The sequence below is a fragment of the Pipistrellus hanaki genome, assembly GCF_964339955.1.
Source record: "Pipistrellus hanaki genome assembly, chromosome: 7".
In the NCBI taxonomy this organism is placed as follows: domain Eukaryota; kingdom Metazoa; phylum Chordata; class Mammalia; order Chiroptera; family Vespertilionidae; genus Pipistrellus; species Pipistrellus hanaki.
Genome location: NC_140509.1, coordinates 3,463,668 through 3,477,251, shown reverse-complemented (window position 1 = coordinate 3,477,251; position 13,584 = coordinate 3,463,668). Strand labels below are relative to the sequence as shown.

The window sequence follows — 13,584 nt, the reverse complement described above, 5'->3', positions numbered from 1 at the left end:
TAAAGCTATTTAATAATCATAACCTGCATGTCTTTTTCCATACGAACAACTTTTCCATATAAACCTACTTTTGCCCCACCCTTTATATAACATCATACATGGTTTTAAGTCACAGGAATAAAACCTCTTATGATTACTTATACTGCCTTTTCAGCAACAAATGTTCTGTCTTTGTAGGGTGAGGACAGAGGTGATGCATGAAGGTAGTGAGAGTATAAGTAACAAAATAAGATAAAACAGAAGAAAATGGAAATGGAAATACAAGATAGTGTATGAACATCTCAGGGGCTAGATTCAAATCCTAGTTTGCTATTAAAGAGAATTATGGGCTTGAATAAATCATAGACAAGAAGAAATCATAATTTCTTACTCAAGGCAAACCTCAGTCGTTCTTTATTTTGGTAGGCATTAGGGAAAGGGGGGAATCTGTGCAAAAAACTATTAGAAAATCTTTACCTATTATATTTAGTTTCTTTGTCCGTGATAGGAACAGAAGTTAGTATTAATCATTAGATATTATCAAAATTTTGTTGTTCCTATATCTAATTCCCAGTTTTCTCTTGCCCAATAGTTAGCATATCACTTGCTTACTAACAATTGGAGAAGCATATAAGTCCAGTAATTAATATAATCTATTTTTCTACCATCCATATTTGGTTGAGGTGTTCTGATGTGGGCTGCCTAACAAATAGGGGAAAGGTTAAATATGATTAGGATGTGAATACAGCAATATTTGTATGTCCTAATGCCTTACACCAATACATTAGCACTGTTCTTAAATCACAACAGGAACCCACAAACTGACTAAATCCACTTGAGCTGACTTTTCCCATGCAATACTATCTGTTCACTGTCTGAAAATATAAAGAGAAACCTTGCTCTTAATTAAAAACATCAACAAAGAAAACCACTTGGTACTTTTGTGGCAGAACTTTCTAAACAAAAATAGAGGTTACTTTTCTATTTCTTTGCAACTTTATAGAAATCTCAAAAGCCCTTGAAGTAAAAAGAGGGAAAGAGAAAAGAATGGATACACAGATTTCCCAAATATATGATGTTTCCAGTAGGGAGGCTAAGACCAGCAGGTGGAGATGACCCGGGGTTTCTAACAGTCTGGCTTTAAACTAGAGCCCCTCAAATGGAGCGTCAGAGAAACTGTGGTATTGGCTCCTTCTCTTAGGTTTGCGTTCTGTGAAAGACTGGGAACCTTCAGCAAATACTCGAACTGGTCCTTAACTCTGCTGGACTTTAGTTTCTTAATTATCTCTGTTTACTAATGTTATCAGTCCTGCAAGTCATGTGCCAAAATAATATTAAAGGAAAACCGTCTTCTTCCTTAAGCAAAGGATACTTACAGACTTACTTGTGTTTTTATTTCAGAAAAGGCACCGGAACCCAGCAGTAAGTTCCTGTTTGTTTGTTTCTTATTTGTGATCGATTTAGTATTCAATCCTGCAAGTCATACGCCAAAACAATATTAAAGGCAAAGAGTCTTCCTCCCTTAAGCAAATGATACTTATATACTTACTAGTATTTGTGCTTATATTTCAGAAAAAGAACCAGAACCCAGGAGTAAGTTCCTGTTTATTTGTTTCTTTCTATCTTATTTTTGTTTGATTTAGTATTCAGTCCTGCAAGTCATATGCCAAAATAATATTAAAGGCAAATAGTCTTCCTCCCTTAAGCAAATGATACTTATATACTTACTAGTATTTGTGCTTATATTTCAGAAAAAGAACCAGAACCCAGGAGTAAGTTTCTGTTTGTTTATTTGTTTGCTTGTTTGTTTGTTTGTGATTGGTTTGGTATTAATGGTGTGAAAAATGTTTTACTCCTCTGACTGTTAGCACTTTCATGTCCATCATGCTTAAATATGAACCCCAAAATGAGTTCAGGGTGGGTGGGAGAGGTTAGTTCTAGTTTAACAAGGCAATTATTTCCACTCCCTGCTAAAATTCCATTGCAATAAAAATACAGAAATAGAAAGGGGAGAAAAACATACACACAAAGGGGAAAGAAATGAGGGAGGGAAATGAGAGGAATTTGTAAGTGCTGAGAAAATTTTGAAAGCAGATAAGTAACTGAATTAGGAGACACGAGAAACCTGAGTGTGAGCAGTAGAAAAAGGCAAGGAGAATGTTAACTGAAAATGTATAACTCTGGGAAAGCTCAAGAATTAAAGACAAAAGTGCAATTGGAAGATGGCCAATCAGAAGTCTTCATCAGAACCCTGGGTACTTCACTTCATCCCTGACCGCCAGGCAAGAAGCCTAATGATTTAATGGAGGTTAAAACTTCTGGACACAAACTACAGTTGAGAGCAGAGGGAGTTGTACTGAAACTCAGCAATTAAATAAAAGGATCTATAATAAGCACAAAAGATTCCAGAATCTTTCTACATAGCTCTTGGTACAATGGCAAGCAGACATATACTTGCACACTAGGGAAGAAATGTTATTGGGGGGAGATGGGGAGGACCTCCCCAAAGAAAAAGCGTGCATATTTAAAATATTTTAAATGGAGACCCAAACCAAATAAGCAAAACAAAACAAAAAACCTTACCCACCAATTCACCTTACAATAATGCCACCAATAATATCCATCCTCCCAATGTGTACTTCCAATGAGCGTTTTTATTCTACATTATTAACTTCAAATGGCAAGTCACTGGTTTCTGCATTTGAGGAAATACCCCATAAAAGACTAATAAAAGGAAGGTGGACAGAACTCTGAAGGCTTAGGAAAAGGCAAGGATCAGGAAAAAACTTTTTAATTTATAATAAATATCCGAAGTGAGCCGCACAGCCAGGATATCATGGGCACACGCGTGCACCCACGTGCGCACACTCAGGGGTTCCAGGCGGCGGCAGTGGTGGCCACATCCCCAGCAGCAGCTTCAGGCAAAGTGACAGGAGAAGACGGGTTCTCTGTAATCTGGAATCCTGAAATGTGATCTTCCTTAAAAAGGATATGCCTCAGAGGGAGCCCGAACTAAAGATCATTGAAAAGGCACCCTGTGTATACCTGCTTACACCTGGAGATATCCTGCGGTTGGAGAGCAACACTGACATTTGGCTCTTGGAGAGGATGGCGCTGGGAGCTTGACTGAGCAGACATCACTTGCCAGAGCTGTCTGGAGAAAAAGAACTACATAACCAGATATCCTGAAAAGAGATATCATGGGAAGACAAAGAAATAGCCCGCACATGAAGAAAAAGCAGGCATCACCAGAAAAGGAAGTAAACGAGTTAGAGGCAAGCAACCTACCAGAACAAGAATTCAGATTAATGATCATAAGATGGCTAAAAAGAATGGAAGACAAATTTTACAATATGAGTAAGAACCAAGAGGAAATGAAGAAGAACCAAGAAGAAATGAAGATGAACCAAGAAGAAATGAAAAATGACATCGCTACTATGAAGAACTCAATAGAAAGCATCAAGAGTAGACTAGAAGAAGCAGAGGACCGCATCAGTGACCTAGAAGACAAGATGGAAAAAAATACCCAATTAGAGCAGCTTCTAGATAAAAATAAAAAAAATAAAAAAAATAAAAAGCAGGAGGAGAGCCTATGGGAGCTTCGGGACAATACAAAACAAAACAATATTCAAATAATAGGGGTTCCAGAAGGAAAGGAAACTGAGGAAGACATGAAAACGTATTTCAAGAAATAATGACAGAAAACTTTCCTGAGATAGAGAAGAAAAAACCCACACAAATCCAAGATGCTCGCAGAGTCCCAAGCAAAATGAACCCCAAAAGACCGATGCCAAGGCACATTATAATTAAATTGGCAAACACCAATGACAAAGTAAGAATCTTAAAAGCAGACAGAGACAGAAAGTTACATATAAAGGAACCCCCATCAGACTAGCAACTGATTTCTCAACAGAAACTCATCAGGCCAGAAGGGACTGGGATGAAATATACAAAGTCATGCAAAGGAAGGGTCTGAATCCAAGAATACTGTACCCAGCAAGACTATCAATCAAAATTGAAGGTGAAATCAGGAGCTTCACAGACAAAAAAAGACTAAGGGAAATTATCTACACCAAAGCAGCAATGCAAGAAATGCTAAAGGGTCTACTGTAAAAATAAAGAAATAGGAAGCAAAGAAGGAACACAGGGGTATAGAATAAAAATGGTGTCAAACAAGTACCTATCAATAACAACTTTAAATGTAAATAGATTAAATGCTCCAATCAAAAGACATAGGATAACAGATTGAATAAAAAAAACAAGACCCATTGCTGTCTACAAGAAACCCACTTCAGGGAAAAAAAGACGCACATAGACTGAGGGTGAAGAGATGGGAAAGGTTTTCCAGGTCAATGGAAATGAAAAAAAAAAAAAAAAAAAAAAAGCTGGGGTAGCAATACTTATATCTGACAAATTAGATCTCAAAGTGAAGGACATAACAAGAGATAATGAAGGCTACTTCATAATACTAAAGGAAGCAATCCAACAAGAAGAAATAACCCTGGTAAACATATATGCATCCAATACAGGAGCACCCAAATACATTAAAAAAAAAACAACCCTGCTGGCGGACATTAAGGGAGAGATTAATAGCAATACAATCATAGTAGGAAATTTTAATACCCCACTATCACCATTGGACAAATCCTCTAAATAAAAAATCAGCAAAGAAATATCAATCCTAAATGACTTTCTAGACCAGATGGAATTAATTGACATCTTCAGAACATTTCACCCCAAAGCCACAGAATATACATTTTCAAGTTCACATGGGTCATTTTCAAAGATAGACCACATGTTGGGGCATAGGCAAAGTCTCTTCAAATTCAAGAAGATAGAAATCATAGCAAGCATCTTCTCAGATCATCGTGGCATAAAATTGGAAATCAACTACAATGAAAATAATACAAAGAAATCAAACACATGGAGACTAAATAGCATGCTATTGAACAAGGACTGGGTTACCAGAGAAATCAAGGAAGAAATTAAAAACATCATGACAACAAATTACAATGAAACCACAACAATCCAAAAATCTATGGGACACAGCAAAAGCAGTTTTGAGAGGGAAGTTCTTATCTCTAAAGCCTATTGGGAAAAAAAAAAAAAAAAAAAAAAAAAAACAAGAAAAAATAATAACAAATTATCTAACTCTACAACTCAAAGAGTTAGAAAAAGAGCAACAGAAAAGCCCAGTGTAAGCAGAAGGAAGGAAATAACAAAAATCAGAGCGGAGATAAACGACATAGAGACCAAAGAAACAATACAAAAGATCAACAAAACCAATAGCTGGTTCTTTGAAAGGATAAACAAGATTGATGAACCTCTAGTCAGGCTAACCAATAAACAAGAAGAGAGGACCCAAATAAACAAAATCAGAAATGAAAGAGATGAAATGACAACAGACCCCACCGAAATACAAAGGATTGTTACAAAATATTATGAACAATTTTATTCCAACAAACTAGGCAACCTGGAGGAAATGGACATATTCCTAGAAAAATGTAACCTTTCAAAATTCAATCAGGAAGAATCTAAAAATCTCAATTGACCAGTGACTTTGGAAGAAATTGAAGTAGTCATCAAAAAGCTTCCAGCAAATAAAAGCCCAGGGCCAGATGGCTTCACAGAAGAGTTTTACCAAACATTCAAGGAAGAACTAAAACCTATCCTCCTCAGACTATTCCAAAATATTCAAGAGGAAGGAACACTTCCAAACTCCTTCTATGAAGCCAGTATCACCCTAATACCAAATCCAGATAAAGACAACACAATGAAAAAGAATTACAGGCCAATATCTCTCATGAGCATAGATGCCAAAATCCTCAACAAAATTCTAACAAATCAGTTCCAGCAGAACATCAGAAAGATCATGCACCATGACCAAGTAGGATTTATTCCGGGAATGTAAGGCTGGTACAATATCCACAAATCAATAAACGTGATACATCACATAAACAAATTGAGAGATAAAAATCATATCAATGAACGCAGAAAAAGCATTTGATAAAATCTAACACCCTTTCCTGAAAAAATTCTCAACAAGGTGGGAATAGAAGGATCATACCTCAACATAATAAAAGCTATATATGATAAACCCACAGCAAACATCATTCTCAATGGGAAAAAACTAAAACCATTCCCTCTAAGAACAGGAACAAGACCGGGATGCCCACTCTCACCATTCCTGTTTGACATAGTACTGGAAGTACTAGCCATTGCAATGAGACAAGAAGAGGAAATAAAAGGCATCCAAATTGGAAAAGAAGAAATAAAGTTATCCTTATTTGCAGATGACATGATATTGTACATAAAAAACCCATAAGACTCCATCAAAAAAACTAATTGACTTAATAAATGAATTTGGCAATGTAGTAGGATACAAAATTAATGCCAAGAAATCTATGGCATTTCTATACACCAACAATGAACTTACAGAAACAGAAACTAAAAAAAGCAATCCCATTTATCATCATACCAAAAAAAATTAAGATACCTAGGAATAAACTTAACTAAGGAAGTAAAGGACCTATATATGGAAAACTACATGACACTGAAAAAAGAGATAGAGGAAGATGTAAACAGATGGAAGAACATACCATGTTCATGGATTGGTAGAATCAACATCATCAAAATGTCCATACTACCCAAAGCAATTTATAAGTTCAATGCACTCCCCATTAAAATACCAATGGCATACTTTACAGACCTAGAAAGAACTCTCCAAAAATTCTTCTGGAACAAAAAAAGACCCTGAATAGCCACAGCAATCCTGAGAAAGAAGAATAAAGTAGGAGGGATCTCAATACCAGATTTTGAGCTGTATTACAAAGCCACTGTTCTCAAAACAGCCTGGTACTGGCACAAGGACAGACATATAGATCAATAGAATAGAATAGAGAATCCGGATATTGACCCAAACCTCTATTCTCAATTAATATTTGACAAAGAAGGTATGAACATACAATGGAGTCAAGACAGTCTCTTCAATAAATGGTCTTGGGAAAATTGGACAGACACTTACAAAAAAAATGAAACTAGATCACCAACTTACACCATACACAAAAATAAACTCAAAATGGATATAGGACTTAAACATAAGACAGGAAACCATAAAAATACTAGAGGCATACACAGGCAGCAAAATCTCAGACATATGCCAAAAGAACTTCTTCACTGATACTGCCCCTAGAGCAATGGAAGCTAAAGAGAAAATAAACATCAGAAAGGGACTACATCAAAATAAAAAGCTTTTTTACAGCAAAAGAAACCACCAACAAAACAAGAAAGCCCACTGCATGGGAGAACATATTTGCAAATGTTATCACTGATAAAGGCTTAATCTCCAACATCTACAGACAGCTTATACAACTTAATAAAAGGAAAATAAATGATCCAATATATAAATGGGCAATGGACCTAAATAAAATATTTTCAAAAGAAGACAGAAGGAAGGCCAAGAAGCACATGAAAACATGCTCAAAGTCACTAATTGTCCGAGAGGTGCAAATCAAAACAACAATGCGGTACCATCTCACACCTGTCAGAATGGCTAATATCAACAAATCAACAAAGGACAAGTATTGACGTGGTTGTGGAGAAAAAGGAACCCTCATGCACTGCTGGTGGGAATGCAGACTGGTGCAACCACTGTGGAGAACAGTATGGAGCTTCCTCAAAAAACTGAAAATGGAACTCCCATTTGACCCAGTAATCCCACTCTTAGGAATATATCCCAAGAAACTAGAAACACCAATCAGAAAGGAAATATGCACCCCTATGTTCATAGCAGCACAATTTACAATAGCTAGGATTTGGAAACAGCCTAGATGCCCATCAGCAGATGATTGGATCAAAAAACTGTGGTACATCTACACAATGGAATACTATGCTGCCATAAAAAAGAAGGAATTCTTATCATTTGCAGCAACCTAGATGGAATTGGAAAACATTATGCTGAGTGAAATAAGCCAGTCAATGAAAGAGAAACACCACATGACCTCACTCATTTATGGATAATAAAGAACATTATAAACTGATGAACAAAAAGATAGATACAGAGACAGTAAAGCAACAAACAGACTGTCAAATTACAGCGGGGAGGATAGGGAGATATGGGGGAGATAAGAGATCAACAGAAGGACTTGTATGCATGCATATAAGCAAAACCAATAAATGAAAAACTCTGGTGGGCAAGGGGGGGACATGTATGTGAGGGGGGGGGCAATGGAAAGATATGTACACATATAATACCTTAATTAAAAATAAATAAATAAAGTTTAAAAAAAGAATAGAAAAGAAAAATAAATAAATATCCACAGATAAGAGAAGAAAGGAGATAAACATCCATAAGATAAGAAGGATCTGAAAACACTTCAGAGGGAGGGAAATGCCCGCGAAGAGGCAGGCCTGTGGCGCCCCTCCTCCCAGGGCCAGGCTGGGAATGAAACTCAGATGGAGAGCATTCTCCTGGAATTACCGGCTGAGGTTCGGCTGCAGAGGAGCCAAGCCCAGGAGGGACAGAGAGCAGCTGGAGACCGGCGGTAAGGACGAGGTCACAAGAGGAGCTGACCCAGCTCCCGGGGCGGCAGGCTGGCGGGGGCGGAGACAGGAGGGAGCGCTGGGCTACAGGAGGGTCTGTCACTCGGGGGATAGAGGCCCAGGCCCAGGATGGGCTGACAGCCTGGAGCACCAGAGCCAAGACCCACAGCCCACATAACATCGGGTTATCCTAGATGACCTGAGTGGACCAATTCGGTTACTTGGAAGGCCCCAGAGCGGAGGCTTCCCTCACAAAGAAGCAGTCCTCTGTGCAGTCCCGGACGTGGGGGTGATTCCGTCTGCTAACGCAGTGACTAAGAGAGGATAAGAAAGGCAGCCGGGAAAATGTTCAAAGGAAACCTCCAAAAGTCAAGAATCAGTAAGAAAAAAAAAAGAATCAGTAAGAAATATAATAATATAATTTTAACAGGAAAGCTGGCATGATCCCACAATGAACATTATTTATATGTCCTGGCATTGTTAACAGTGTATTGATTTATCATAAAAATGTGAGCTGGGTTGCTGGAAAATACGAAGACAGAAAGTAAATTAAGGAAAGGTGTGAAAGGTAAATCCTTATGGCTCACATAAAAAGCCAATGTACATTATCCAAATTTGGGCAATCATGAAATATCATACAGATATTTATAAGTAAATATTAGTTCTAAAACCACCTTCAAAGAGTGTAAATAGCCCTAGCTGGTTTGGCTCAGTGCATAGAGCGTGGGTCTGGGACAGAAGGGTCCCAGGTTCAATTCCGCAATCCCCAGTAGGGAGCATGCAGGAGGCAGCCAATCAATGATTCTCTCTCATCATTGATGTTTCTCTCTCTCTTTCCTTCTCCCTTCCTCTCTAAAATCAATAAAAATATAATTTAAAAAAAAATAAACAGGAGGTGTCAAGAGATGGATCAGAAAACTGGTGATTTTATTTACATTAAATAAATTTAAAATAAGTACATGTACTTGTTATAAAAAATTAAACCTAAGTAATTTATGTAAACTTTGTATTATATAAATTTATTTTAGAGAAATGTTAAAGAAAGTTAATCTTTTGATAAATAATCAATGCTTTTTTTTTCCTATTTCAGCTGTGCCTTCAAAACCTGACAGTAAGTTTCTCTTTTGAATCTCAAATATTCCATGCTTTCATAACCACCTAAAACAGTAGTCAGAAAACTCATCAGTCAGCAGAGCCAAATATCAACAGTACAAGGATTGAAATTTCTTTTGAGAGCCAAATTTTTTAAATTTAAATTATATAGGTAGGTACATTGTTATTAACTTAATTAAGGTACTCCTAAGCTGGCCTCTGCTAAAAACTCGAGCCGCAGTTTGCCAACCACTGACCTAGAGGGAATTCTTGCATACTTTGGTCATCATCATTTCTGATATCATTTCTAATTTTTTAAATCAGTTGAGAGAATTGGAGAGATAATGATAATGTTTTTAAGTTCCTTACATGTTTGTTTTTATTTCCGCAGGGACGACATCAGGAAAGAGAAGTAGGTTCCTTTTCTATCTTATTGTTGCTGGTAGACCTTGGTGTTTGAGGAACTGAAAAAGATTCTGCTCCTATAGTGGTTGTGATAATAGTTTAAATCCCATCATTAGAAGAGTTTTGCTGGGTGCTGAGGTGAAAATGAACACTTCACTTTCCTCCATGCACTCTTAGAAACACCAACTTGAAAAAAAAGATTTTTTTTTTTTTTTAGGGCAAAACTATATGGCTAAGAAATAATAGAAATAAGAAGATAAATTTTTGAAACAAAACGATTAAAGCTGAAAAGCATATGGATGAGTAACAATTTACCTAATCAATGAATCCTAAGCAAATTCAGGAGGCTAATCCTAAACACCAGAGCCAGAGGTCTCAGGATTCCCAGGGGCCAGGTAACCATTAGTCAAGGTGTAAAGGTGGAAATGAGTAGCTAACAGTTAGTTCAAAAAAGCTGCAAAGTCATCTCTTCCACGCCCCTGTCAAACTCCTGCTTTGGTCCCACACTGCGAGAGAGTAGAAGGGAAACGGCTTATGCTCAAGAGAGGTTGGATCAAAGGAACCCTGGATACAGGTGAAATCAGGGTCACATCTGCAACGAAGCAAAGCAATGTAAATCCTACATTTTTCCATGGGCTCGTAAACTTCATGAAGTATAAGACTTATGTTTAGATAAATAAACAACCTCAGAGGGAAGGACTGCTGATTCTTACATCAGAGGTCATCCAGAGAAATCTGACTGGTCCAGATGGCAATTATACCATTGCACACAAGATCTGGTATTTCAAGTTTCACTTTTTAAGATAATGGACTTCCTCCAAGGATCACAAGACAGGCTCTGAGCCCAAAAAAAAACAAAAATAAAAAAATAAATCATCATGCAATCAATAAATAACTGAGGAAACAGAAAATGTAAACTTTAAAAATGTACTTAAATTTTATCAGAGATAAGATGTTGTACTTATAAATCAAGAGTATGTTGACATTTGGAAGGTACATTCAAGGAAAAAAGAGAGATAGGATAAATATGTAGAAGTGACATACCAATAATCTTTAAAATGGTTGGAAGATGATGTAAACTTTTAGAGAGTGAAAATGAAACAAGGTGGAAAATGGTAGGTAATAAAACGAAGGAACAGCTCCAAAAGATCTGTTCCACTTTAGTTGAAGAGGACATAAGGCTTTTTTAATGTGCTGGGAAGGGGAAGGAGAGACGGGGGGGGGGGAGACGGCTGAGACAGTGTCCCAGGTTTCAGCATAATGAGTATCAAAACGGAGTCTACCAAGTACACAGCACAATGAAAGGAAAAGACACCATGTGATCTCACTCATTTGTGGATTCTAATGAACAACACAAACTGATGAACAGAGACAGAGAAGCATCTATCAGATGCCCAAACCTCAGAGGGAAGGTAGGGGAGGGTGGGGGTAAGGGAGAGAGATCAACCAAAGGACTTGTATGCATGCATATAAGCCTAACCAATGGACACAGACACCAGGGGGGCGAAGGCATGAATGGGGGGGGGGGGGGCAATGGGAGGATAAGGACACATATGCAATATCTTAATGAAAAAATGAAAAAAAGAAAAGACATGCATCAAGGCATAGCATCACATGTATTCAGAACACAATATCTAACAAAAGTTTAGCAACAGGAGATAAGAAATCCTAACAGCATCAGATTTATCAAAAGCAACAGAGGAAATGAGGTTTATCAAATTTATCAAAAGGTTTATCAAGTTTATCAAATTTATCAGCATCAGATTTATCAAAAGCAACAGAGGGAAAAAAAACTACTCTAAAATTCTGATTGAAAATTTCCAATGGAGAAATCTGTACCTCCTAAAATCCTATCTAGCAAAGTTAGGGTCTGGTGACAGTTTTTTCCTAAAACAAGGTTTTCATTTCTCATGCACTCTTCTTTCAAAAGTAACTGGAGAATATGCCCCATAAAACAAAGATGTGAACCAAGGAAGCGGAACTCAAGAAATCCCACAAACATGTCATTTTAGTGCAAAGCTCAAATCATGACTTCCCAATCTGCCGGTGATAAAATCCCAAAGTGACTACTGTTCGGAAGATCAGCTAGCCAGCTAAAACACAGAGAGTTCCATGAAAGAAGTCATGAAAATACATGTATGGGGGGCAGGGGGTCCCTGAGGGGTCTTGGACTGTGAAAGGGAGCAGGCCAGGCTAAGGGACACCCCCCCACCCCAGTACACGTATTTTCATGCACCGGGCTGCTAGTCTTTACATAATTGTAAAAGGCGAAAGATTTGTACGATCTGAAGAGAAACCAGAATATAGTCTTTACATAATTGTGACAAGTGTAGTCAGAGTATAGCTAAGATTTTTCTTTTAAATCTTTTTATTTAGAAGTTATGAATATCTTCATTTTTCATTTTATTAATTTTCTTTACCATCATCACTAATGCACCTCCTCAATTGACACCTCAAGGGTATAATCTTTTGATCTGTGGAAACATATCTAGGCATCAATATCATTTTGGGTTTTTTTCCTTTTCAGAGATAGGATTTTAGTTTTTTTACTTGGAATTTATCTTATTTCTTGAGATAAGCCTGTACTGTAATGATACAAACTTCCCTGTTATTACTGCTTTCACTCCATCCCAGAAGTTTTGATATGTCATATTTTCATTCTCATTTGTCTCTATATATCTTTTGATCTCACCTTTTATTTCTTCTTTGACCCAGTCATTTTTTATTGGTATGTTATTTAATCTCCACAGATTTGTGGGTTTCTTTTCTTCCTTTTCACAGTTGATTTCTAAGTTCAGGGCATTATGGTGAGAGAATATGCCTGGTATAATTTCAATCTTCTTGAATTTATTGAAGCTAGTTTTGTGACCCAACATGTGGCCCATCCTTTAAAATATTCCGTGTGCATCGAGGAAGAATGCATAATCTGATCTTCTGGGATGAAAGTTTCTGTAGTTATCAATTATGTCCATTTGTACCATTAAAGGTCCACTGTGTTATTTAAGGCCAATTATTTCTTTATTGATTTTCTTTTTGGTTGATCTGTGTAGAACTGCCAATGGAATATTAAGGTCCCAACTATGATTGGGTTTTTATCTGTTTCTCCCTTTAGTTCTGTGCATAGTTGTTTTATATATTTTGGTGCTCCCTGTTTGGTGCTCTTTATATATATATATATTCTTCATATATATATGATGTTTGAGTCAGTAGATAGAGCATCAGCCTGTGGACTGAAAGGTCCCAGGTTCAGCCGAGACTGGTTTGGTTCAATGGATAGAGCGTCGGCTTGGGGACTGAAGGGTCCCGGGTTCGATTCCGGTCAAGGGCATGTACCTTGGTTGCGGGCATATCCCCAGTAGGAGGTGTGCAAGAGGCAGCTGATTGATGACTCTCTCTCTCATCGATGTTTCTAACTCTCTGTCTCTCTCCCTTCCTCTCTGTACAAAATCAAAAAAATATATTTTTTTTTTAAAGTTGCTACCTTTAAAAAAAAAAAAAAAAAAAAAGGTCCCGGGTTCAATTCTGGTCAAGGTCATGTACTTTGGTTGCAACACATCCCCAGTAGGA

The 13,584-nt window shown here is 37.3% G+C and overlaps 1 long non-coding RNA gene across 1 annotated transcript in view; it reads left to right on the top strand.

The window, feature by feature from the left end:
* Window positions 1-13,584, top strand: part of LOC311626233 — a 1,185,289-nt gene that overhangs the window by 393,604 nt on the left and 778,101 nt on the right. The gene's annotated exons all lie outside the window — the stretch shown is intronic.